Source organism: Chiloscyllium plagiosum, unplaced genomic scaffold (assembly GCF_037043375.1).
Source record: "Chiloscyllium plagiosum isolate Xiang-an unplaced genomic scaffold, Cpla_swu_hap1 HiC_scaffold_39, whole genome shotgun sequence".
In the NCBI taxonomy this organism is placed as follows: Eukaryota; Metazoa; Chordata; class Chondrichthyes; order Orectolobiformes; family Hemiscylliidae; genus Chiloscyllium; species Chiloscyllium plagiosum.
The window spans coordinates 31,918,623-31,941,942 of NW_028270177.1; the positions used below are offsets into that span (position 1 = coordinate 31,918,623).

General features: G+C 43.3%; 1 protein-coding gene and 1 long non-coding RNA gene across 2 annotated transcripts in view; one reads left to right on the forward strand and one right to left on the reverse strand.

Annotated features, from left to right (window-relative positions):
* Window positions 1–17,306, forward strand: part of LOC122541064 (uncharacterized) — a 29,288-nt gene extending 11,982 nt beyond the window's left edge. Inside the window, exon 3 of the long non-coding RNA XR_015753815.1 lies at window positions 17,199–17,306. This is a non-coding gene — a long non-coding RNA (uncharacterized LOC122541064). The remainder of the gene's footprint in view (window positions 1–17,198) is intronic.
* sema4ba (sema domain, immunoglobulin domain (Ig), transmembrane domain (TM) and short cytoplasmic domain, (semaphorin) 4Ba) overlaps window positions 1–23,320 on the reverse strand; it is a 469,915-nt gene that overhangs the window by 373,987 nt on the left and 72,608 nt on the right. The gene's annotated exons all lie outside the window — the stretch shown is intronic.

Below are 23,320 nucleotides of genomic sequence, written 5' to 3' on the forward strand. Positions count from 1 at the left end.
TCTGCAGCTGGACAGGGCCCTGGTGAGACCGCACCTGGAATATTGTGTGCAGTTCTGGTCTCCAAATTTGAGGAAAGACATTCTGACGATTGAGGGAGTGCAGCATAGGTTCACGAGGTCAATTCCTGGAATGGCGTGACTATCTTATGTTGAAAGATTGGAGCGACTGGGCTTGTATACCCTTGAGATTAGAAGACTGAGAGGGGATCTGATTGAGACGCATAAGATTATTAAAGGATTGGACACTCTGGAGACAGGAAACATGTTTCCGCTGATGGGTGAGTCCTGAACCAGATGACACAGCTTAAAAATAAGGGGTAGGCGTTTAGGACAGAGATGAGGAGAAACTTCTTCACCCAGAGAGTGGTGGATGTGTGGAATGTTGTGCCCCAGAAGGCAGTGGAGGCCCAGTCTCTGGAATCGTTTAAGAAAGAGTTGGATAGAGCTCTCAAGGATAGTGGAATCAAGGGTTATGGAGATAAGGCAGGAACAGGATACTGATTGAGGATGATCAGCCATGATCATAATGAATGGTGGTGCAGGCTCGAAGGGCAGAATGGCCTACTCCTGCACCTATTGTCTATTGTCTATTTTCTATTGGTTACCCATTAGGAGAATCTGGATTGTTAGCCAAGGTGCCACAGTGGTTAACACTGCTGCCTCACAACACCAGGGGCCCAGGTTCAATTCCAGCTTGGGTGACTGTCTGTGTGGAGTTTGCACATTCTCCCCCTGTTTGTGTAGGTCCCCTGTAGGTGCTCTGGTTTCCTCCCACAATCCAAAAATGGGCAGATTAGATGACTTGGCCATGCTAAATTACCCATGGTGTTCAGGGATGTGTAGGTTAGGTGCATAGTCAGAGCTAAATGCAGAGTAGTAGGGGAATAGGTTTGTTAGGATTTAATCTTCGGACGGTTGGTGTGGACTTGTTGGGCGAAAGGACCTGTTTCCACACTGTACAGATTCTATTCTCTCTGTCAGAAGACGAGACATGGCAGTACTGGAAAAAATATCACTTGCTGAATCCAACTGCAATAAATATGAGCCTCCCTTGCAGATTGACAGTTCTAAATAGTACAAACACAACATCGAGCTGCATTTCACTTCAGGACAAACCCCAGAAGAGCCTTTTTCCGATTAGATTGATCATTTGTTGATTGATGCAGTGAAAATTTCCAATTAGAATCCCATTCTTCTGTCACCTAACTTGACTTCAATTGTGTACAACACTGAATCAGGCATTGAGGTATAGAATGGAGGAATACACTACAATCAAAAGAAATCAATCCTCTATGCTGATTTGAACATTTATCTGCAGCACGTTCTGCAGATATTGTGGATGTAAATTCTAGCAAAGTGCTACCATGTTTGAATTGCTGTTCAGTTAATGATCAGTATTTGAATAAGGATTGAACATAATAATTTCCAATCTGTTCAAATATGTTTTCGTGCCATTCAGAAGTAAAAGTATCATCCATGTTTGAATTCATCTATCCATTTGACTTTTTAACATTATTCCTGATTTTACTCCACAAATATGAGGAGCTCTCAGACTCTCTAAGCTTGAGTAGCTTCCAATAACGAGAGATTTCCTGCCTAAATATTTCTCACATCTTTGCAATTATATTTAGTTTACTTTTAAGCAGGTAAAGTAAAAGTCCCTAAACATTTCTGTAAATTATGCAACATTTGGCTATTTGAGAATATATCATACATTGTCCTGTTTCTACCCTGCATCCACCGTAATTACAAATACAGGTGTTTAAGGCAGAAATTAGGACACAATGCATGATTTTAAAATGGGATGAACTCGGTCTATATTTCACAGTCCACCATGCCAGCATTGCCGACAGTGAGTCCCATTCCAGGGCTTGAGCCGAAGATCGAGGTAATCTATTACATCAGTTCCAAGGGAGTGCTGAAATGTCAGAGGAATGATCTTTTGAACTGGCCATAATGGGAATACAATGCTGCTAATGAATATTTTGAAGGACCAGGCAAACATCATTGGGACACTGGGTCAAATTCCACTGGTCGAATTTAAATTTTATAGAATCCCTACAATGTAGATCAAGGCCGTTCAGCCCAACAAATCTACACTGACCCACCAAAAGGTATCTCACCCAGGCTCACCCCCAGAACCCCACATTTACCAAGGTGAATTCACTTAATCTGCACATCTCTGGGCATTAGGTACATAGCAGACGCCATCTCCTTGGCCCTACACTCATCCCTGGAACACCCAAATAACATAGACACCTATGTCAGACCCCTATTTAATGACTTTCGTTCCATCTTCAATGCAACAATTCCAACTAAACTCATCTCCAAACTCCGAGATCTAGCTCTCAGCAGCTCTCTGTGCAATTGGATCCCCAACTACCTGACCCGCAGACTGCAGACAGTAAGAATAGGCAATAATACCTTCCCCAACAATAATCCTCAACATCATTACCCTGTGAATTCCTGAAGAAGGGCATGTGCCCGAAACGTCGAATCTTCTGTTCCCTAGATGCTGCCTGACCTGCTGTGCTGTTCCAGCAATAAAGTTTCAGGCTGTGTACTTAGCCCTCTACAGTACTCCTTATACACTCACAACTGTGTAACCAAATTCAGCTGTAACTCCATTTCCAAATTTGTTGATGACACCACTGTATAGTAGGTTAGGATCTCAAACAACGATGAGACAGAGTACGGGATGGAAATAGGCAGATTAGAGGCATGGTGTAAAGACAACAATCACTCCCTCAATGTCAGTAAAGTGAAGGAACTGGTCATCAACTTCAGGAAGCAGAGTGGTGGACACCTGCCTGTCTAAATGAATGGTGTTGAGGTGGAGTGGTCAAAGAGCTTCAAGTTCCCAGGAGTAAATATCACCAACAATCTGTCCTAGTCCACCCATGTTGATGCTACAGTCAAGAAAGCACACCAAGCGCCTCTCCTTCCTCAGAAGGCTAAGGAAAGTTGGCATATCCACAAGGACTCTTACCAATTTTTACAGATGCACCATAGAAAGCATCTTATCCGGATGGATGACAGTGTGGTATAGGAACTGCACTGCCCAAGACCACAAAAAAAGAGAGAGTTGTGAACACAGCCCAGTCCATCATGAAAACCAGCCTTCCTTCCAATGGCTCCTCCACCACTTCCTGCTGTCTTGGGACAGCAGTCAACATCATCAAGGAACCCTCCCACCCCGGTTACACTCTCCTCCACCCTCTTCCATCGGGCAGAAGATTTAGAAGTTTGAAAATACATACCAACAGATTCAAGAACAGTTTCTTCCCTGTTGATCTTCTCTGCATCTTCTCTGTAGCTGTAGCACTATAATCTGCACTCTGTTCTGTTACCTGATGTACTTTTGTAAGGTATGATTTGTCTGGATAGCAGGCAAAATTATTATTTTCATTGAATCTCGACAACAATAAATCAGGTACCTTACAATTTACCACGTCCTATACACCTGACCTGCACGCATGTGGGAGGAAATCAGAGCACCCCGCAGAAACAGAGAAAAGGTGCAAACTTCACATAGATAGTTTTTAGATTAGATTACTTTAGATTAGATTACTTACAGTGTGGAAACAGGTCCTTCGGCCCAACAAGATCACACCGACCCTCCGAAGAGCAACCCACCCAGACCCATTCCCCTACATTTATCCCTTCACCTAACACTACGGGCAATTTAGCGTGGCCAATTCACCTAACCTGCACATCTTTGGACTGTGGGTGGAAACTGGAGCACCCAAAGGAAACCCACGCAGACACGGGGAGAATGTGCAAACTCCACATAGACAGTTGCCTGAGGTTAGATTCGACCCTGGGTTCCTGACACTGTGAGTCAGTAATGCTAACTATTGAGCCATCATGTTGACCTTGGATAGGCACGTGAAGTCTGTGCATGGATGTTAATATTACAATCAGCGTACCGCTGCAGTACCTATGAGGGTTTGTACATACAGCTGTGTTGGGATGCTCTTTGGAGAGTTGGTATGGATGGGCTGAATGGCCTGCTTCCATGCTGTAGGGATTCTATGAATTTTACTGCTGCTGAAGCAAATGGATTTACAGTGAGTTAAAACGGGGTTCACATTTCTCTGAAACACCTAGCCCGTTTTTTATACGCTTCTGTTTTGAAACTCATGAGATATGAGTGCAGCTGGTGAGGCCAGCATTTAGTGCCCATCCCTGGTTGCCCTCAAGAAGCTAAAATGGAGCCATGTTTGGAATGGCTGCTGTCCAAATGATGTCGGGATACCCACAATGCTATTAGGAAGGGAGTTCCAGGTCTCTGACTCTCGCTGATGTAGTTCCACATGAGAATAGATTGGGGCTTGTGGAGGCGACTTATAGGGGGTGGTGCTCAAATGCATCTGCTGCCCTTGTCCTTGTCAATGGAGTAGGGTATGACAGGCTAGGTTGCTTAACTAAGTGGCTTTCCTTTATTGGTCAGAGTATTGAGTACAGGAGTTGGGAGGTCATGGTGCGGCTGTACAGGACATTGGTTAGGCCACTATTGGAATATTGCGTGCAATTCTGGTCTCCTTCCTATCACAAGGAATGTTGTGAAACTTGAAAGGGTTCAGAAAAGATTGACAAGGATGCTGCCAGGGTTGGAGGGTTTGAGCTATAGGGAGAGGCTGAATAGGCTGGGGCTGTTTTCCCTGGAGCGTCAGAGGCTGAGGGGTGACCTTAAAGAGGTTTATAAAATCATGAGGGGCATGGATAGGGTAAATAGATGACAAAGTCTTTTCCCTGGGGTGGGGGTGTCCAGACCTAGAGAGCATAGGTATAAAGCGAGAGGGAAAAGATATAAAAGGGACCTAAGGGGGAACTTTTTTACGCAGAGGTGGTACGTATATGGAATGAGCTGCCAAAGGAAGTGGTGGAGGCTGATATAACTGTAACATTTAAAAGACATCTGGGTGGGTATATGAATAGGAAGGGTTTAGAGAGATATGGGCCAAGTGCTGACAAATGGGACTAGATTAGGTTAGGATATCTGGTTGGCATGGACAAGTTGGACCAAAGGGTCTGTTTCCATGCTGTACATCTCTACAACTCTATAACAATTTGAGCCAATAATTGTTTGGAACATGCTTTCTAAGGTGCATTTTTGCAATGCATCTTGTAGATGTCTGTGGTGAAGGGAGTGACCATTGATGAGGAATCAATCAAGCAGATTGCTCTGGCTTGGATGGTGTTGGACCGCTGGTCCTGCACCAGGTAATAGACATCACCTTTGACTTGTGGTGACAGTTGACTCAGGAGGCAAGGTACTCACCATTGAATTTGCACCCTTTGACCTGCTCATGTAGCCACAATATTTATATGGCTGGGCATATTCGGTTCTAGTCAATGGTAACACCCAAAACAGTGATGCGAGACTTTCGGCAAAGTCTTATTTTAAAAACATAGTTTATTCACGAAAATACTTTTATATATGTACCATAGTCACTAAAACAGTTTGGTTCTGTACAGTAGTATATGAAAAAAACAAACAAATATTGGAGTTTGCCCCTATTAAACAAACAAACCAAAGACATTGCTTACTTGTACAAGACTATACTGACCTGTATTTGAGACACTGAGAGAGTCCTAATGGAAGAGACGCTGAAAATGTGTTGCTGGAAAAGCGCAGCAGGTCAGGCAGCATCCAAGGAACAGGAGAATCGACGTTTCGGGCATAAGCCCTTCTTCAGGAATGAAGAAGGGCTTATGCCCGAAACGTCGATTCTCCTGTTCCTTGGATGCTGCTTGACCTGCTGCGCTTTTCCAGCAACACATTTTCAGCTCTGATCTCCAGCATCTGCAGTCCTCACTTTCTCCGAATGGAAGAGACACCCATTTAACTTTGGCATAAAGACAACCAGACCCTCCCCCTAGCTTATCCCTGCATTTTCCCATTGTTAGTCCACCTAATATGCACATCCCTGAACACTGTGGGGCAATTTAGCATGGCCATTCCACCTAACCTGCATATCTTTAGACTTTGGGAGGAAAGCCACATAGACACAGAGAGAATGTGCAAACTCCACACAGATAGCTGACTGAGGCTGGAATCAAACCCAGGTCCCTAGATGTATAAGGAAGCAGTGCTAACCATTGAGCTACAGTACTGATCAATGGGATCTATGATCCCTTGCATCCCTATTTTCAGGACCTCAACTCACTCATTGTATATTGACACCATTGACCATAGTAAATGAATAATCATTATCAAATAGATTGTTGGTTCATGTTGTACTTAAGCAACTCAACTTATCATACTGCTTGATTATCAAGCAGTATGTGCTCACCAGAAGATGGCAAGCAAACCCAGAATGCATTGGATGGGAACAGGGATTAGTTTGAAAAGTTGGAAGGCTATCTAACTTAGATTGTAAACATTGGAAAGAGCTCTAACTCTGATGCACCTTTATCTAAAATATCACCCCCTCCCTCGCCACCCAAAAACAGTGCAGGCAAAGGGTTCCCCTTTCAAAAAACAGGAAATGTAACCATGGTTTCAGTCAAAACAGCCCTCCAGCATTCTTTCCATCATAGAAATGGCAACTCAGGAATGTATTTATAAGGATCCCATTCTTTTGCCTTTCAGCACTTCAATTCCCACATTCCCATAATTAGTGCAGTTGGTAATTATTCTTCTGGTTCTCAACGATGTAACGCTCTGGAGTCCTTTTTGATCTAACACTTAATACCTTTGAGCTCAAACAATTACCTGTAGTTCAATCTAGCAAGAAGATAACTTTGGAAGCAAAGTAACAAAGTTGATTAGAAGCTAGGTCTTTCCCTTGAGGAGCTCGCAGCAGCAAATCTGAGATGCTACAGCACTGACACTGGTTGGAAGGTATAAAAACAGGAGACAAAGTTTACCAAAGTACAGGGGGTCCCCAATTTATGAACAACTGACTCACAAACATGTTTACCTATGAACGCAATCTCATACAGGGGAGTAATTTTCAAGTCCCCACATATGAACATTTTCTGAGCTTATGAACGGCTGCTTCAAATTGCCCTGCATTCTGCTCTGACATGTGTACAAATCAACTTGCAAATGGACTCCAGAATGGAATCTCTTCCCAACCAGGGGACTGCCTGCATTCCATTATAAAAGTGCATGCAAGGGATTTATAGAAGTTGACAGTTGGCAGAAGAAAATACAGTTTTGTGAATGGGAGTGCAAATATGTTATAAAGTTTCTTAAAATTATCATGCATCATTAATAACTATAACAAAAAACCTTTGATCAGTGAACTTTAACTATAAAAGCCCATTGTACCAAATATCTACATCTCACCTATTTTACAGATATATCCGTCAAAAAGTAGCTCTGATTTGAACTGAAATGCCTACTTCATCATTTTAATTAGCATTAATGATTTATTTTGCAACTCACTAGCTTATGTAGCTACCAGAATCAATCCTGCTGAGACTGAATAGTTCTGACTGACCAAAATTCATTTCCAACATTCCATTATAAAATTTTACTTTTAATCAATGGATGCATTGATTTTCTTGGTGGATATTCAAGGTGAAAGGTAATACTCAACAATTGTTACTGGATATGATGCTCTGTTCCCTCACGCTTTCCACTTTCCTACCTCTCAGTGTCATTTTATCTCTAAAGGCATGGTGGAATTAATCTTTCAGGAGCAAATTACTGCAGATGCTGGAATCTGTACTGAAAACCAAAAATGCTGGAGATCAGAGTGGGTCAGGCAGCATGCATGGAGAGAAAGCAAGCTTACACTTTGAGTATAGATGACCCGAAATGTTTGCTTGCTCTCTCTCCATGGATGTTGCCTGACCCGCTGTGATTGCCAGCATTTTTTGTTTTCAGAATTAATCTTTCTGTAGTTTCACTCACAAAAATAACAGAATTTCTCACTGATAAGCGGATATGCTGCGAGTGAGATGAAGTAGGGAGGGAAGAGGTTTGTGTGAAGTATAAACACCTGCAGAATAAATGACCTATTCTCATGCAGTAAATTCTATGCGGTTCTACGTAAAACTAACTTGCAAATTGGCTTTTTGGAAAAGCTGAGTTTGTAATGGGAGCTCTGAATCAAAGCTCATTCGGATTTACATCTTCATCCTTTCTCACTTGTGCTAATCAGCTTTTCCAGTTCAGATTTCACAGTCAACAAAGCTCTATTACTGGGATTAATTTGATGTGGCAAAGGCCTAATCTTTTGCTGTCCGTGTGAGATAATGATTACAGTCAACGAACGCTGCAACATAACAGTGAGAGCTCTATGACTCTGCTGTTCTCTGTCAACACAGTATCAATGCTGTCTGCCCTTCATCAAAGGACCATCCTCTGGACTTCTTGAAGTGAATGCTCCCGAACCCTGTTAGATGATCTCAGTAGAAAGATAATGAAGCTGCAGTTAATGACTGCCCAAATTAGTATCTGCACTCTGAGGTTACACGGTCAACGCAATACACTGCAGTGCACAATAGTACCGCCATTCATTACACAACATTTCATTATATGCGCCTTATTCAATTATGTCATTGGTATTTGTCTGCAGGATGCTGTAGATATTTTAATCCCTTCATCATTTTACTTCAAAACCCTTCCCAGATTGTTAGAGACTTCTATTTATGAGAATTACGTCCTTTTTTCTTATGAAATGGTGAATTAAAGACAGATCACCCGAAACTGAATGGAATTTGATATTTGTGTGGAGTATAGTGTACTGACCCTCCAGCTGGTCTGGACATTAGACTATATTGTCTATAACTCAAGGAATGCACTATTTTGGATACTGCCAACACATACATTAATCAGGAGGAGCTTTGCTTGAATAAATGGACGTACTTAGCAGTGAACTCAACAACGACTTTTGTCCATCATGTTTCCGAAATGTTAATGTCCTCAAGTCCAATCAGACTCATTGTCTCCATACTGACTATCTGTACAGCAATCTCATAAGTCCAATTTACTTTCAAAATCATTCCTCAGTTCCACTTCTATCACCTTCATAGGCAACAAATTAATTATCCCCACTGTGTAAAACAAGTATTCTTAATATTCCCTTGCTTAAAAACTCAAATTTCTGAACCGTCTCTAACCCTTACACTATGAGCTAATGCTTTTCTTTGTCTACATTATCTAGAACTGTCATGATCCTATATTCTACTTCCAAATTCTCTCTCCAGCATTTTTACTCCAAGCAGAACAATCCCAGCTTCTCCAGCCTAACCTTGTAGCTAAAATCCTCATCTCTCCAACCATTCAGATATTTTGTACACTGCCAAGGATCTTCACATTCTTCTTGAAGTGCGGTGACCAGAATTGGGCACAGTATTGGACCGACCAGTGCATTATCCAGGTCTCTACCTCATGTGGTTCACATCTACTGCACCACTGTGCACACTCCCAAAGGGAACAAGTTAAACAGGAAGATACTCAACCCCCATACTGCTATTCCTTGGTAAATTATCAACACACAGATTTCCACTGAGTGTCCAACTACTTAGTTTGGGATCGGTTTAGCTCAATTGGCTGGAAGGTTGGTTTGCAAAACAATGTGACACTAATAGTTTCAGTTCAATTCCTGCGCTGACTGGGGTTACCATGAAGAACTCTTCCCGTTGCCTGAGATGTGATCCCCCTCAGGTTAAATCACCACCAGTTGTCTCTCCCTAACAATGGTCTGGTAAGACAAGGCGACGTGAGTTAGGGATCTGTAAGAGAGACTTGAAATGACCCGGTTTTGACTGGAATTACAGTGGAGAGATATTGCTCTCCTTCACAAAAGGATCAAGAACCAGGGTGTGAACTTATAGTGATTTGCAAAAGGAGCAAATGCACCTTTTTTACTGTGCTGGATATGATGCTCTGTAATTCAGGTATTGAATGCTATCCCTGGAAGTGTAGAGGAGGCAGGTTCAAATGAGATAGTACATGAGCACCAACTAGCCACCAAAAGACATAACCAACTATCACTGGTATCCATACACATAGATGAAGAGGGTCACCAGTTTGACTGGGACAATACATCCATCTTGGGACAGGCTAAACGAAGACATGCACGGGAATTCCTAGAGACCTGGCATTCAAACCGGAGCTCCATTAACAAAGATATAGATTTGGACCCATTTACCAACATTTCAGAAACAGAATCAGAAATGATATCACCCTACAGCAAACTGAGACAGACAAACAGCAAGTGGAACAGAACACCAACGCTTCACCGAGGCTCACTGATGATGCTACCTAGCATAGGGACAAAATGTCTGGAAACAAACCCATTTGCTCAGTGAGCAAACTTACAACCGGATTCACAACCTGACCTACAAATCTGTTCCAAAATCTCAAGCTTTCAGCTGAGGTCTATATGATGAAGTTTCAGCTGTGGCCCAGTTGCTAGTTCTCTGGCCCAGATCAGAAAGTCATGGGTTCCAACCCAATCTGGAATTGAGTTTTCTTCAGGCTTATCTTGAAGGAGTCAAATTTGCAGGTGGTTCCAGGATAAAAGGCTTTGAAAGCATTCCTGCTGTTCAGGGAATGGTTTCTGCTAACACATCCTCCACACCCCTAGACAGTTCAACAACCTTTTCCTATGAATATGGCTAATTGCTCTCTTTATGCATACCCATGGATATTGTTTACCAATCCTGACACCTTACACTTCACTGTGAAGCAGTTTCTAACCCTGTTCTTCCTCTCCTATTGATATTATTTGTATCTAGCTCCAATCCTAGTTCAAATTCTCTCCCCATTGTCTTCATCCCCCTCCTACTGCTTCCCAATCCACATCCTGTGCCCCACACAGGCAACAGACAACTCTGAATGTGCTTCAACGGCCACATTTCTTTGGATACCAATTGTTGACTTGCTTCACTATCCCATGCCCCTCACTCCAAATCGTGCCCATCCCCACACCTAGAAAGACGTTCATTGAAGATAGAGATGTCTCAGTCCCTAAAGGCACCAAAACCGCCACACTGAACAATCCAAGTACATATGCTTTGTGAATGAAAGCAGCATTTAAATAATGGCAACAGCTTGGTTCACTCCCAGGGCCCAGCTCAGTTTGACTAGGCTCAGATTATTTAGGAACAACAGCCTCTGGGCTGCTTGATCAGGACCACATGTTAAATCCCTTCAAGCAATGAGAGACTGGCTAAAGGAGAAGCATTTTACTGCACACACTCTCGAAAGCCAAGACACATAATTAGCTGAAAACAACAAATGCTGGACATCATAGCAATCAGGCAGCATCCATGGAGAGAGCAAGTTCATGTTTCGAGTTTAGATGATTCTTCATCATTCGTTCCTATACATAATCAGCTTTTTATCGAAAAAAGAAACTCCATAAATGTGCCTGTCTTCCCAGTTCTCAAACATTCTGAAAACAGCTGAAAAATATATTGAATGAAGATAGAGAACCTTAGTTTACAACGCACAGCATGAATATACAAGATCATAATGCTGTCAACAATTAGGTGTGAAGTCTCTCAATATTTTCCTACAGGGACTGTTTAAAATATCATGAACTGCTCTCCATATTTCTTAAGTCTCAATTTTTTATTGCCCATTGCATATCCCAAAGTGTTCTGCTGCCAATGAAGGATTTTTCAAACTGTGGTTATGTCAGAAATCTGGCTGCTTGCTCGTATAAAATAAATTGCCACAAACAGTAACGGTGACCAAATAATGTTCATTTGTTCAGTAGGGGATACTGGACAGAACACCGAAACTAACTTTCCCATCCCTCCTCAGAATTTTCTTCTTAGGTGGTCTCCCCAGATCGAGGATGGACGTTTTAGTTGGATTTATTGGATTCTAAGATGGTTGATGGATGATATTCAACTGTGCTCTAGAGACTCTGCCATGTCTGGGACAGGTAGTGCTTAGCGGTGGGAGGTTGGTAGTGAATGAGAGGTTTGGAGGTTTGTGCGCTCCCTTTGATACCTCAGCTTTGCCTCTGCATTTTCCCAAAGAAGCCTCTTGGTGTGTTCACAAAGCTTTCCTCAAGCAATCACAGAATCACAAAGTATTACAACACAGAAGAAGGTCACTTAGACCATTGTCTCTGCATGAGCTCTACAAACAATCATCATTACCCAGTGCTAATCTCCTGCTCTCAGCCCACACTCTTGCACATTATTACTATCCAAATGATCATCCAGTGTCCTCTTAAATGTTTCAATTGAATCTACCTCGACCACATTCCCAGGCAGTGCATTCCATATCCTAACCACTAACTTGCCCATCACAGTTTATTCTTTTGCAAATCACTTCAGATCTGTGCCCCCTGGCTCTTGATCCTTTTATGAAAGGGAACAACTTTTCCCTCTCAAGTCCACTCATGATTTTGAAAATGTTTTGTCAGATCTCCTCTTAGCTTTCTTCTCTCCAACAAATGTGGGACTCCAATGACTCACTGGACCATGTAACAGGAGGTTCCACCTCAAAGAGTTGCTGACCAGAGGTCAGCAGCTCTCCAGCACCAGCAGCGCCTCTGGGAATGGTGGCCACTGCTCGTACTGCAGCTGTGCTAGACACAGGGTCAGAGGTAAGTCAAAAGTGGGGACTGTTGCTGAGGCCAGACTAGCAGAGCTGGTGAATGGGGAAAGTGGTTTGAATGACTGAGACTGAGAGTTGGTGAGGAAGGAGATAGTATGGGGAAGGGAGATTCTAGGGTTGCCTTCTGGTGGGCCAAGGGGTACTGGTAAGGTGGGTTCTCACACGTCTCTGCCCATGCAACAAAGACACCAGACTGGAGGCTTGGATTGGCCTCACCTGTAGCTGGTAAAATTGCAACTGGGTGGGGGTTGAAATGTAGGGGACAGACAGAGCACCCCATCCCCTGAACACACACTATGAAGAGCAATGACGGGATGAAATTGCACTTAAAACATGAAAAACTCATGATCATGATCTCTGAAAACTTCCCATTGTGAATCAGTTTAATTTCATATTCTCTACACTAGCAGTGGCTCACGATTTGAGTATTATACTCCTGTGCGGTACTGCACTGTTGGAGGTGCCAACTTGAGGAGGAGACATTAAACCATTTGCCCTCTCAGGTGGACATAGAAACATATTTTGAAGGGGGTCGCCCCATTCCCAGTCTCATCTTTATCAATCAACCATCATCACTTTCCATAGAATCCTACAGTGCGAAAGCAGGCCATTCAGCTCATTGAGTTCACATCAACCCTCCAAAGAGCATCCCATCCAGACCCACTCCATCCCTGTAACCCTGCATTAGCCTACACACAACGGGCAATTTAGCATGGCCTTTCCATCTACCCTGCACATCGTTTGGACAATGGGAGGAAGCCGAGCACTCAGAAGGGAACCCACAGAGGCACAGGGAGTATGTACAAATACCACACAGACAGTGCTTGAAGATGGGATTGAACCCAGTTCCCTGGTGCCATGCAGCAACAGTGTTAACTGCTGAGCTACCGTGCCATCCCTGCTTTTAGCTGAGTATTACCATATTGTGGCTTATGGAACCTCCCAGCATCCAATGTTGCTGCAGTTCAACATTAATTGTGGGAAACAAGAGAGCAGTAATAATGATATATGATTCTGTAAAGTTAGATGATCAAAGAAGCTTATGACACATATACTGTTCAAAATGTCAAATAAAACAAAAATCCACACAGAACTGCAGCAACAAGAGAAGAGTATTTGGCCAAAATGTTTATCCATCAGCCCTAGACTTCAGGGATTTGAGCTCTTGCAGTTGACACTCCAGTGAAATACTGAAGGAGTATAACACAGTCAGACAGAATGTTAGACCAAGCTTTGTCTGTTTTTCTTAAGTGGTCAGAAACGATCTCATGGCACTATGTCAAAGAAAAGCTGTGGTGCTGTCCCAGAGTTCTGGCCAATACTAATGCCTTTAATAACAGCTACAAACTGATCATTTGGACATTAGCACCTTGCCATTTATGGGATCTTGCTATGTTCACATGAGCCACTGCATTTCTGACACAGTCAAGTGACTGGATTTCGAGACAATGATTAATTGGCTACAAAGTGTTTTTAGACATCCTGAGGTTGTGGAAGTTGCCAAATGTTGGCAGGGCTTTCTACAATTTTTGTGCAGCTGGGCTAATATCAACTCACTGTTATTAAACTCAGATTGATTCCTAACAATGTTACTTTGAATCTTTTTGGATTACATTTGCCTCAGCCTTATTCTCTGCACAGATGGGAATATTATACAGTGACACAGATGACTGGCATCAAGCTTCCACCAATGAGACTTGTCTTTCCCTCTGCTTTATTTATGAAATGTGAAAATAACCCAAGATCATTCATCCTCTCCATGACAGAGACAGCAAAATAGCTTTGCAATCTTAAATACCTGATAGGAATATTAAGAAGGGCTGTACACACATATGTTTAAGCTTGCCTGCCTGATTGTTGTGTTAATCCATTCCTAATCACTTTACATCTATTCTCCAGAACTTTACCAACAGCCCGACATAGAAGACATTGCTCTGTCACTACATCAGCTGAATCAAAATAGAAAAAAGATGCTTGCATTGTGTCTCTCCCAATCTCAGAATTTCCCAAAGTGCTTCACAGTCAATGTGACTGGTGAACCATAGAAAACACAACAGCAACTTTGCACACATCAAGATCCCATAATTAGCAAAGCTATTTAGTGAAATAAAATATAGAAAGTGCTGGAGGAACTCAGCAAGTCGAGCAGCCTTCGTGAACAGGGTAACAGAATTAACGTCTTGAGTCAAATATTAACTCTTCGTTGGAATGTGCTTTAGGCTTCAAACATTATCTGTTTCCATCTCCGCAGAAACTGGCTTCTCCAGCACTTTTTCTTTGTACTTCAGAATTCCAACACAGCAATATTTTGCTCTTACCTGTTTAATTTTGTGATGAAGGCTGCTGGAACAACACCAGCCAGAACATCCTTTCACTCCTTTGAAATGGGATCATTTACTCCACAGGACAAACAGCTGTGGTTGAGTGGCACTCCCTCATTGGGTGGCACAGTGGCACAGTGGTTAGCACTGCTGCCTCACAGCGCCAGAGACCTGGGTTCAATTCCTGCCTCAGGCAAATGTCTGTGTGGAGTTTGCACATTCTCCCCGTGTCTGTGTGGGTTTCCTCCCCCAGTCCAAAAATGTGCAGGTTAGGTGAACTGGCTATGCTAAATTGCCCGTAGTGATAGGTGAAGGGGCAAATGTAGGGGGATGGGTCTGAGTGTGTTGCTCTTGTTGGGTCGAAGGGCCTGTTTCCACACTGTAAGTAATCTAATCCAATCACTACGCTGCGTCATTTGCCTGGATTAAGCTGTTGGAGCAGGATTTGAGCTACGAACCTCAGAAGCAAGAATTATAACACTGAGCCACAGCTAATAACAGCTTGCCTCATCTCTGGAAGCAATAGAAGGGTCTTAAAATTCATTTTATGACACTGGTTCAATTTGCACAGAAGGAAATGAATGGCAGGATTGAAAATGAAATTCGATTCTGTGAGACACTTTGCCAGGTCATTGCAAATTGATTATGCAATAGGAGTATGAGCAAATCTCACTGCTGACCTCTCTCAGCAGGCTGCATGTATTCTTTGTATAAACCAGTTCATGGGTTTGGAGTTCCTACTCGATGATATCATATGATATTATCAACACAATTGGGCTTGCCTGGTCTAACAATGGGGTAATCCTATGGCTGAAAGACATCTTTGGAATATCAGATCGAGAGATTGTTCATCTCTTGCACAACACACTGTTACGTTTCCTCTTTATTCCTTCATGGGACATGGCTGTCATTGTCAATCCCTAATTGCTCTTGAGCTAGGTGATGTTTTCTGGCCATTTCAAAGGGCAGGTAAGAGTCAACCACATTGCTGTGAATCTGCAGTTTATTTGTAACCCAGACCAGCTAAGGAAAGGGACATTAGTGAACCATTTTATGATAATTGATGGTAGCTACAAGGTCACCCTGACTGAGATCAGCTCTTTAGTTTTTAAGTTCTTTGGGCTGCTCATAGAATCCCTACAGTGTAGAAGCAGACCATTCAGCCCATCAAGTCCACATTGGCCCTCCAAAGGGCAACACACCCCAATTCACATCCCTGTAACCCTGCATTTTCCACGGCTAATCCATTTAGCCAACATATCCTTGAACACAATGAGTAGTTTAGCATGGTCAATCCACCTAGCCTGCATATCTTTGGACTGTGGCAGGGAACCCAGTGCACCCGGAGGAAACTCATGCAGACATGAGGAGACTGTGCAAACTCCACACAGATAGCTGTACGAGAATGGAATCAAATCTGGGACCTAGAAGCAATTTTGCCGGGATTTGAACTCAAATTCTCAGAGCAACAACCTGAACTCTGGATTGCTAGTCCAGTGGCATTAACCACCATGCCACCATCTGAAATGGCCATCGTATGTCTGGGATGGCCAAAGTCATTTTATTTTAACTTCATTTTAACCTCAGCCACTGGCCAGAAAAGGAAACTGGAACTCCATTAGAACTCCAAAAATTGGGAGCGGTACGGTGGCTCAGTGGTTAGCATTGCTGCCTCACAGCACCAGGCACCTGGGTTCAATTCCTACCTTGGGCGACTGTCTGTGTGGAGTTTGCACATTCTCCCCATGTCTGCATGGGTTTCCTCCCATAATCCAAAGATGTGCATGTCAGTTGAATTGGCCATGTTAAATTGCCCATAGTGTTAGGTGCATTAGTGAAGGGTAAATATAGGGTAGGTGAATAGGTCTGGATGGGTTACTCTTCAGAAGGTCGGTGTGGACTTGTTGGGCCGAAGGGGCTGTTTCCATACTGTAGGTAACCGAATCTAATCTCAAGTAGGTAAATTATTTCTGATGGACACTCCTCCTTAAATTACTGCGTCAGCTAGGGAGGGAAAATCGAGCATTATAGGCCGATACTCGTTAGAGTTTCGAAAAATGAGAGGCATCTAATCAAGATATGTAAGATGCTACAAGGAAGTGATAATATTGACGCAGAAAAGGGGTTTCCTCATGTGAGGTAATTCAAAACGAGATGTCGTAGCTTTAGAATAAGGGACAGCAAGTTTAAAAGATATCAGGTATACCTGATGAAGGAGCAGTGCTCCAAAAGCTAAAACTTTCAGATAAACCTGTTGTGTATAATTGTTCCTCATCAAATAATTCAGGGTCTGAGCTAACATTCTAAGATTCTGGTTCTTCAACCATTCACAGCTACCTACCTGCCTGCCTTGACAGAGGACAGTCAATGGTGCTGCTGCGTAGAAACTGGTGAAGGAGCAGTGCTCCGAAAGCTAGTGCTTCCAATTAAACCTGTTGGACTATAACCTGGTGTTGCGTGATTTTTAACTTTGTCCACCCCAGTCCAACACCAACATCTCCAAATCATGGTCTTCAATCAGGCTTAGCTCTCAGAGTAAACACTATGTGCAGCTTTAGAGAGCTGAAAGATCTGCCTTTGATGTTGGATCAGTCTCCCAGCAGCTTGTATGCAGGAGCAGTTAGTCCTGGAAGTTAGATTCAACATCCAGGCAATAAATAAATGGACAGCTACAGCCAGAAAGGCAGGCAACTTCGATCTAAATTTTTAGATTTTAACTTTCATTATCACATGCACTCGAGTACAGAAGTGCAGGAGTACGGTGAGAAGTGCATAATGTCACCACACAAGGTGCCATCTTAGGTAGCAAAGTACTTAGGTACAAAGTAGTAAGAGAAACAGAGTTAAAAAGTTAAGCATTACTTCACAGAATAAGTAGAAAATAAAGCAATAAGGTATTCGCTAACATTGGAGTCTTTCTTAATTTAAACAAGGAAAATGAAGGAATAAATTAGAAGTTCAGCAGTCTTTGATGAGTCCTCCACTTATTTTGCTCTCCGAGAGACCTCAGCCGCAGAAAAGCTTTACCAACAGTGTCCTCCAGTTGTGGGAAACCATTTCCCATTTTGTTGTTGGCTTAGTTTGGCTCACAGTACAGCAGTTACAAATTCTCACCTGTGTTTGTATGGCCTCATCCCTTCCTAATACCATACACTTGCCCAGCCCAAAGCCCTCTGTGTCTCTGCATTCATCCAATTCTGGCCTCTTGCACATCCACTGCTTTCACTGCCTGACCATTGGCAGCTGCAATTCCAGAGTTCTGGGCTCTGGAATTAATTCCCTCCCCATCTCTCTGTGCCTCTCTAAGTTCCTCCTTCGATCAGATTCTTTGGTCCATTGACCAAACATCTACTCACAAAGGCTTATGCCTGAAACATCGATTCTCCTGTTCCTCGGATGCTGCCTGACCAGCAGTGCTTTTCCAGCACCACAATCTCGCATCTACTCACCTGTCCCCACATCACTTTTTATGGACGTATTTCCCAATCTTGTTTCATCTCACCGCTGCGAACCACATTAGGAGGCCTGACTACATTAACAGCTACATAAATGCAGCTTGTTGTTGCAGTCATCACCCAGGTAATAAATTCAGTCTCTCATTTGGAATTCCCTCTTTGGGCTTCTCCAATGCAAAATTATTGGAACCACTTCATTACGAAAAGACCTAACCGGCTAAGTGGTCATTTGCCCTGCCTTTCTACCAAAGATACAACAGAACATTGGAGCAAGAAGCACAGAAATTCTCCCCCTCAGTTGTAGACATTACACTAAATTATCAATTAATCATCTATTGTGGTAGACACAGCAAGAAAAAAAAAGCCTTTTACTGTGCAGTCTCTGTTAAGATCTCAAAACAATCCAAAGCACTTTACAGTCAATTAAATATCATTGAAGGTCACTTGTAATGCAGGAAAAACAGAAACAAACGACCCCTTCCATAAATCAGTGAGGAAATAAATGAGCAGCACCTCTCTTTAGTGATATTGGTCATTAGATTAGATTCTCTACAGCATTGAGAATCTAATCTAATCCCTTCGGCCCAACAAGTCCACACTGCCCCTCCGAAGAGAAACCCACTCCCCTACCCTCTATTTATCCCTGACTACGCACCTAACACTGTGGGCAATTTAGCATAGCCAATTCACCCAACCTGCACATCTTTGGATTGTGGGAGGAAACTGGAGTACCCGGAGGAAACCCATGCAGACACAGGGAGAATGTGCAAACTCCAAACAGACAGGCGGGAATCGAACCCAGGACCCTGGTGCTGTGAGGCAGCAGTGCTAACAACTGAGCCACCGTGCCGCCCATTTCCAAATATTGACTGGAAATAGATTAGATTAGATTCCCTACTGTGTGGAAACAGGCCCTTCAGCCCAACCAGTCCACACCGACCCTCTGAAGAGTAGTAGCAGCAAAAATTCTATTCACTCTTCCCAGAAACAGCGGCAGGGACTTTACAACAGTCAGGGATAGTTTTGTAGTTTTATATTCCAGAGATAGAGACGTGGCAATGCCATGAAGATAGATGGACAAAAAGGAAGCGGGACAGGGCAATCTGCGCTGAAATGCCTTGAGATGTATATAATTTATAATTTATAATTATGGAAAATGTTTTGCGACACCAATGGTGGCTGTTCATTGTAAGGCCATTGTGAGGAATTTAACTTGCAAGCCAGTGTGTGTTTCTCCAGCAGTGAAACAATTTTAATCTACCGTCTGAGTTTAATTGACTGCATCTTGCTCTCCTCAGCCTATCTAACACTCCATTAGGCTTCCAGCCAGTCACTGTAGACAGACACTAGCATTGTTTCAAATTAGCATTTGGATTAAACTGCCACTGAGCTCAGCACGAACTGACTGTATGAGCAGCTAGTTCACAGAAGAGGTCACATTTTTTCTCTGATTGCATTGCTGAGAAGTGTCTTGGGATGTTTGACTAAGCTAAAGGTGCAATATAAATGCAAATTATTGTTGCTCTTCTGGTTCACCGGAGGAAATAGTTTCTCTGCAACTACCTTATTGAATCCTATTAAATACATTGATCAGATCACCTTCCTACCTTCTAAACATGTTTACACAGCACATTCACATATTCCTCTAATGCCCTGGTATAAGACACATGAATCTGTGCTTAACCCCTTCCTATTGGATAGTGTGGCCAGATGGGCTGCTCAAAACGATGGATTTATGAAAATGGACAATAAATGGACACTTGGAAGTATTCAAGGATGCCCTCATAAGAACTGGGTACGATGCTCAACTCATCGACCGCCAGTTCCGACATGCCACAGCAAGAAACCGTAATGACCTCCTCAGGAGACAGACAAGTGCAGCAACCGACAGGGTACCCTTCATTGTCCAGTATTTCCCAGGAGCTGAAAAACTATACTATGTTCTTCGCAGTCTGCAACACATGATCAATTAGGATGAACACCTCGCCAAGACCTTCCCCACACCTCCACTTCTCACCTTTAAACAACCACCAAACCTCAAACAGATCGTTGTTCACAGCAAACTGCCCGGCCTTTTGGACAACACCATACAAATGAATCATGACACACGCTACAAAACATATCAGAGCGTCGACACGGACACCATCATTACACTGGAGACACCATCTACCATGTATGCGACAGATATTCATGTGACTTGGCCAATGTTGTCCATCTCATACACTGTAGGCAAGGACGCCTGAGGCATGGTACATTGGTAAAACTGAGCAAAGGCTACAGCAACGGATGAATGGTCACTGCACAACAATCAACAGACAGGAATGTTCCCTCCCAGTCAGCGAACACTTCAGCGCTCCGGGACATTCAACCACGAACCTTCGGGTGACTCTCCTCCAAGGTGTACTGCAGGACAGGCAACAACACAGAGTGGCCGAGCAGAGGCTGATAGCCAAGTTCGGTACCCATCAGCCGGGACCTTGAGTTTATGTCACACCATAGGTGACCCGCGCCACACACACACACACACACACACACACACACACACACACACACACACACACACACACACACACACACACACACACACACACACACACTCACGCCCTCTCTCATATGCTCACACATACCTGCTCCCCATATTCACACACACCGCACCCTCTCACAGACTTATACCCCTTTACACTCACACACATACACGTACATACACTCTCTCACAAAAATACCACCCCCCCCCCCCCACCCCAACACACACACCCACACATTTAAGTTTGTGGGGTAAATTTGTACTTGCAGAATTACATTTTATTTTGCTCAAAAACTGCATGAATCAATGTATGATTCTGTAAATCTTTTTGAAATTGAATCAGTCTAAATATTGGGGCACAGACAGACAGACTTTAACCTCACACCTTCAATGCATTATCTGAGCTGACATGGCACCTAATGATTAGGTTAGATTCCCTACAGTGTGGAAACAGGCCCTTCGGCCCAACAAGTCCACACCGACCCTCCAAAGAGCAACCCATCCACACCCGTTCCCCTTTATTCACCCCTGACAAATGCATCTAACACTACAGGTAATTCATCTGACCTGCACATCTTTGGACTGTGGGAAGAAAACAGAGCACCCAGAGGAAACCCACGCAGACACAGGGAGAACGTACAAAGTTGCCCAAGGCAGGAATTGAATCTGGGTCCCTGGCACTGTGAGGCAGCAGTACTAACCACTGAGCCACCGTGCCACCCTGAATGTTAGTGTTCACATGAGAATGTAACTTTAAAAAGAAGTTCTGCGATTTACATACTGAAACCAACATGGTCATTCTAAAAGATGAGACAATTAACAAACAATCCAGGTCTTTTTCAACATATAATTTCAGTTGCATCACACTTTCAACTTTTGGTATAAGTTCTGTGTCTTACGATTTTATACTTCACAACCACCTGATGAAGGAACAGCGCTCCGAAAGCTAGTGCTTCCAAATGGACCTGTTGGATTATAATCTGGTGTTGTGTGATTTTAACATTGTACACCCCGGTCCAACACTGGCACCTCCAAATCAAGACAATAAATGAGGCATGCTGGGAAATTGAGACAGGCCTTGAACAAAGTGATTGTGCTAATAAACATGCTGCAGAATTAGATAGGCTGCAGCTACAGACAGACAGTATGCAATTGGCCCAGCAGCTGCAGACAATCCAATATACAACTGAATTTCTATTGAACAGAATCAACCTGAATGCCATCCCCAGGATAATCAGAAATAAGAGTGATTAACTTAGAGAATGGATCAGTACTTGGGGCTATGATGCTGCGGCCATAACAGAGACATGGGTTTCACTGGGGCAGGAATGGTTGCTAGATGTTCCAAGGTTTAAACATTTAAAAAGAACAGGGAGGGTGGAAAAAGAGGAGGGGGTGTAGCATTGCTAATCAGAGAGTGCATCACAGCTACAGAAACGAAGGTTGTTGAGGAAGGTCTGTCTACTGAGTAAGTATGGGTGGAAGATAGGAACAGCAAGGGAACAGTCACCGCATTGGGAGTTTTCTATAGACCCCCTAATAGCAGTAGGGAGATTGAAGAACTGATAGCTCGGCGGATTTCGGAAAAATGCAGATTTTGGAAAAATGCAGCAGGGTTGTTGAATTGGGTGACTTCAACTTTCCCAATATTGACTGGAACCTCCTTAGTACAGATGGTTTGGATGGAGCCGTTTTTGTCAGCTGTGTTCAGGAGGGTTTCCTTACTCAGTATGTAGACAGGCCGCCAAGGGAAAAGGTCATTTTGGATTTGGTGCTTGGCAATGAGCCATGACAGATGTCACATCTCGCGGTGGGAGAATACTTTGGTGACAGTAACCACAACTGCCTCACATATACAATAGCTTTGGAGAGGGAAAGGAGCAGTTACCTAGGGAAGATATTTAATTGAGGAAAAGGAAATTATGACGCTAACAGACAGAGGTTGGGAAGTACAGACTGGGAACAATTGTTCTACAGAAAGGGCACAGCAGACATGTGGAGACTATTTAAGATGCAGTTATTGCGAGTGATGCATGAATTTGTTCCTCTGAGACAGGTAAGGAGGGGTAAGATTAAGGAATCTTGGATGACAAGAATAGAGGAGCTTCTCGTCAAAAGGAAGAAGGCAGCTAACGTAAGGCGGAGGAAGCAAGGATCCAGCAAGGATCCTGAAGAAGGGCTCATGCCCGAAATGTCGATTCTCCTGCTCCTTGGATGCTGCCTGACCTGCTGCGCTTTTCCAGCAACACATTTTCAGCTCCAGCAAGAATCTAGCACAGCTTTAGAGGATAACAGGCTTGCTAGAAAGGAGCTCAGAAATGGACTGAGGAGAGCCAGGAGGGGGCATGAGAAAGGTTTGGCGAGAAGGATTAGAGAGAACCCAAAGGCGTTTTACTCATACATGAGGAATAAGAGAATGATCAGGGAGAAGGTAGGGCCGGTCAGGGATAGCGTAGGGAACCTGTGCGTGGAGCCT